Source organism: Leptodactylus fuscus, chromosome 6, assembly GCF_031893055.1.
Source record: "Leptodactylus fuscus isolate aLepFus1 chromosome 6, aLepFus1.hap2, whole genome shotgun sequence".
NCBI classification, from domain to species: domain Eukaryota; kingdom Metazoa; phylum Chordata; class Amphibia; order Anura; family Leptodactylidae; genus Leptodactylus; species Leptodactylus fuscus.
This window is the reverse complement of record NC_134270.1, coordinates 183013772-183019248: the sequence shown is the minus strand read 5'-3', so window position 1 is coordinate 183019248 and position 5477 is coordinate 183013772.

Here is a 5477-nt window from a genome sequence, read left to right as displayed (position 1 = left end):
TCATTACTTAGTGACCCCTGGCCACCCCCATCATTACTTAGTGACCCCCGGCCGCCCCCCCATCATTACTTAGTGACCCCCGGCTTCCCCCCATCATTACTTAGTGACCCCCGGCCGCCCCCCATCATTACTTAGTGACCCCCGGCCACCCCCCATCATTACTTAGTGACCCCCGGCCGCCCCCCATCATTACTTAGTGACCCCTGCCCCCCCCCATCATTACTTAGTGACCCCTGACCTCCCCCCATCATTACTTAGTGACCCCGGCCGCCCCCCATCATTACTTAGTGACCCCCGGCCGCCCCCCATCATTACTTAGTGACCCCCGGCCGCCCCCCATCATTACTTAGTGACCCCCGGCCGCCCCCCATCATTACTTAGTGACCCCTGGCCCCCCCATCATTACTTAGTGACCCCCGACCTCCCCCCATCATTACTTAGTGACCCCTGCCCCCCCCCATCATTACTTAGTGACCCCCGACCTCCCCCCATCATTACTTAGTGACCCCCGGCCTCCCCCCATCATTACTTAGTGACCCCCGGCCTCCCCCCATCATTACTTAGTGACCCCCGGCCGCCCCCCCATCATTACTTAGTGACCCCCGGCCGCCCCCCCATCATTACTTAGTGACCCCCGGCCGCCCCCCCATCATTACTTAGTGACTGCCGGACTCCCCCCATCATTACTTAGTGACCCCCGACCTCCCCCCATCATTACTTAGTGACCCCCGACCTCCCCCCATCATTACTTAGTGACCCCCGGCCTCCCCCCATCATTACTTAGTGACCCCCGGCCTCCCTCATCATTACTTAGTGACCCCCGACCTCCCCCCATCATTACTTAGTGACCCCCGGCCTCCCCCCATCATTACTTAGTGACCCCCGGCCGCCCCCCATCATTACTTAGTGACCCCCGGCCGCCCCCCATCATTACTTAGTGACCCCCGGCCTCCCCCCATCATTACTTAGTGACCCCCGGCCGCCCCCCATCATTACTTAGTGACCACCGGCCGCCCCCCATCATTACTTAGTGACCACCGGCCTCCCCCCATCATTACTTAGTGACCCCCGGCCTCCCCCCATCATTACTTAGTGACCCCCGGCCTCCCCCCATCATTACTTAGTGACCCCCGGCCGCCCCCCATCATTACTTAGTGACCCCCGGCCGCCCCCCATCATTACTTAGTGACCCCCGGCCGCCCCCCATCATTACTTAGTGACCCCTGGCCACCCCCCATCATTACTTAGTGACCCCCGGCCGCCCCCCATCATTACTTAGTGACCCCCGGCCACCCCCATCATTACTTAGTGACCCCCAGCCACCCCCATCATTACTTAGTGACCCCCGGCCTCCCCCCATCATTACTTAGTGACCCCCGGCCGCCCCCCATCATTACTTAGTGACCCCCGGCCGCCCCCCCATCATTACTTAGTGACCCCCGGCCTCCCCCCATCATTACTTAGTGACCCCCGGCCGCCCCCCATCATTACTTAGTGACCCCCCCCCCCCCCCCCTTCCCATCCTTTCCTGTAGACTGACATTAATGTGACACGTGTGTGGCCTGGATGAGGACGGCGCTCGCTCTGCGGCCGCTCCAGGGTGACGGGTCTTTGGGTCCAGGCCAGGTCCGGGGAGGGGGAGCCGCCTCCACCCAATGTTAATCCTAAAACACTGTGACAGGTGAAGAGTCTCCCGATTTCATCTGACAAAGTGAGGCGAGCGCAGCGGTGGGAAGAAGCCAAAATGTCTGAGGCCTGGAAAGAGCTGTATGAACAGAGACGTATCCGCCGAGACCGGACAAGACGGATCTGACTGTATCTAATACAAAGCACCAGGAGAGGAGGGGGCCGATATACTGCAATAGTGCGCACAGGGCAAAGATGTGACCATATAGTGCACAGATATATACTGTATACAGGGCAAAGATGTGACCATATAGTGCACAGATATATACTGTATACAAGGCAAAGATGTGACCATATAGTGCACAGATATATACTGTATACAAGGCAAAGATGTGACCATATAGTGCACAGATATATAGTGGTATATAGGGCGTTATACTTTGTGGGGATACTATAGGGGACGTTATACGGTGTATCTATATTAGCTGTATAGCTATCAGCGGGGCGCCCCGATTGCCGCTGTGACTATATCTCGCTGTTTCATCTTGTTGTGACATTTTGTGCTCTGGATGTTTCGGGTGTTGTCTCGTTTCTTCTGTCTGACCAGGCGCAGTCCGTCTCTTTGCACAATCCGCCTCGTCTCTCCAGCTATTTGCCCTGATCACATTTTTCCTCCTCACATGACCCCGCTCAGGGCTCGGGTAATCAGCGGCGCCCACATAAGATGGATTATCATAGCCACTTATTTGCTGCCATGTTATTTTGCTATTTTCGGGGATGACTCCGACTCTCCGCGACCCTGCACTTATCCTTTGGACTCGCTTCTTCTGCCGTCATTTCCACGGACCGAGTGAAATTACTGTATGTTTTAGGAAAATGGCAGCTCGCCGCGGCAGCTAAATGTCGGGAGAGCGGTGGCCGCCCCCGAGTGCGCTGCTGTGGTCAGTAAGTGCTCAGGATTAAAGGGGAACTCCACAGAAACCAGAGAGCACTATGTAATGTGAAGCCCATCAGGCGGTGGCTCGGGGTCCGGAGGATTGTAATGGGGTGTCTGGGGTCCTCCGGAGTGTATAGCGAGCGGTCTGTCAGGTCTGGAGGACTCTGCTTGTCTGTGTATTACATGGTCATCCCATTGATCTTTATATGAAGGGTGTAATGCCTCATGGCTCCAGTGGTGGCGCTGTAGGGAAATTCTACACTTGCCGCTGATCGCTGGTGGTACCAGAATCGGGACATCCTGTGATGAATCCATCTTAAAGGGGTTGTTCAGGAATTATAGGTCGAGGCGGGTGTAAAACAAACAACAAGTCATACTTCGCTACCCCTAGTGCTGTGTTATAAGCCCTGGTCCCCTGTCCCTCCTGTACTGTCCTCCGAGCTCAGTGATTGGTCTCAGTGGTCATGTGAGTCTCTCCACGCCCAGTGTCACCTAGGAGGCAAAGGGGACCCCTCAGTTTCCTATAATTCCCCAACAACCCCCTTAAAGGGCACTTTTCACCAGCTCCACCACCTCCATCTTTTTGGATCCCTCAGTAGTCACTGCTTCAATGATTCCGGCACAGTTGGAATTGTTTCTTTAGCCCCCACCAGTCCCGAGTAATCTCTTCTCTTAGTTTCAGTACAGTTATACTCTCTATTGTTAGGTGGGCGGTCCCGGACTGGAGCAGGTAGTCTGAGCCCGCCCACCTAAAGGCGGAGAGTATATCTGAGCTGAAACTAACTGCAGTGATTGCTCAGGAATGGCGGGGGCTAGAGAAAAAATTCCAACTGCCCCAGAATCAGTGGGAGAGGGACTATTGAAGGATGCAAAGTGTTGGATTCATTCAAGGTGATAAGAGGTCCCCTTTAAGGAAAGCTTTCATGGATTGTCCAAGGTGGTCACTTCTAAACAGTAAGAGCACTTGGAATTGCACATGAAGACATCAGTCATAGAGACTGATATAGGACTGAACACAACTGTGATCCACCAGTAAACCCTCCTGGCAATTTATGGCGGCCTATAGTCTGTGACCGGAGCATAATGCAGGATGTCTATATGGCGGTCTATAGTCTGTGATCGTAAGATAATGCAGGATGTCTATATGGCGGTCTATAGTCTGTGACCAGGATGTCTATATGGCGGTCTATAGTCTGTGACCAGGATGTCCATATGGCGGTCTATAGTCTGTGACCAGAGCATAATGCAGGATGTCTATATGGCGGTCTATAGTCTGTGACCAGAACAAAGGGTGTGAATGCAGATGGTTTATATGGTGTGAACGGGTTAAGCTGCAGTGCCAGGGACGGCCACAAGTCCAGGAGCGGTGCTGTGCCCAGTATAACAGTGAAGCATCTTCTGATCTCATCCACCACAATCCATCAATGGGATCTACTCTACAGGATCTCTATAGATCCAAAAACATAAGCTCTCCACTGACTAACCCTACAGATGTTGTCACCACCAGGGGGCAGTCTGTGCGCAGCTCTATACGACACCTGAGCAGGAACGGTATACTGAGCAGCCGCCTAGTGGTGGAGAGGAGACGTGCAAGTGTCTCTGGCATGGAATGGTTAATGTGAGGGGGGAGAGGGTTAATGTTGGGGTGTACACAGGGCGAGTTCTCAGCATTACAGGAAGTTATTATGGGAATGAGATCCATGTGCAGAAAAACAAACAGGGAGCTGCTGCATGCAAATCCCCCGCCGGCCGCCGCGTCCTGGAGAGACCGGCAATTTCCATAAGCTTGTAGCAATAGATCCTGCTCCATCTGCTGCACCCGGGATCCAGCAGTGCATGTATACAATATATATACATATACACCCGTATAGGGGCTGCGCTCATTGGCCACGCCCTCTATCGCCCCTCGGAGGTGGGGCCACAGTCTCCTTCCTTCTCCTGCGTCTTCACAGGGCTGATAAGTTTGGGTCTGGGGTCAGTCCATGGTGGAAGTGACTGGAGGAGTCACATGGTGAAGACGTGGTGCAAGTGATGGCTCATGTGGGTGAGAGGAGAGGGGTCGCACCAGGGGGTAGGAGGAGGACCCGAGGGCTAAATGACACCAACCCAGTGCTATTGCCCCAGGGAGGGTAACTGGGCGATATAGTGCAGCAGCTGCATTAGCCATTGTTATGAGGAGTCTTATGTATAGAGGTCTCTCCCCTCCCCCCCCCTCCGCATGCTACATTCATGGAGACGTATCTCAGCCCTCAGTATACATCAGCTGTCTTGCAGAGCGACATGGCGATTCCTCCTCGTGTCTGCCGCTTTCTTCTGCCGCTGATCTGAGATTCGCCTCTTCTTGGCGTCTCCTCCGCAGACACGAGTAACCTTGGACAGCGAAACTCATCTTATTAATGCGAGACGGGAAATATTCCGAGGAGATGCCAGCTCGAAACAGACCAACCAGCTCAGGGGCGTGACACAGCGCCCCCCTATGGTTACACCCCTGCAGAGGCCGAGGGAGACAGCGCCCCCTATGGTTACACCCCTGCAGAGACAGAGAGACAGCGCCCCCTATGGTTACACCCCTGCAGAGACAGAGAGACAGCGCCCCCCTATGGTTACACCCCTGCAGAGGCCGAGGGAGACAGCGCCCCCTATGGTTACACCCCTGCAGAGACAGAGAGACAGCGCCCCCTATGGTTACACCCCTGCAGAGACAGAGAGACAGCGCCCCCTATGGTTACACCCCTGCAGAGGCAGAGAGACAGCGCCCTCTATGGTTACACCCCTGCAGAGGCCAAGGGAGACAGCGCCCCCTATGGTTACACCCCTGAAGAGGCTGAGGGAGACAGCGCCCCCTATGGTTACACCCCTGCAGAGACAGAGAGACAGCGCCCCCTATGGTTACACCCCTGCAGAGGCCGAGGGA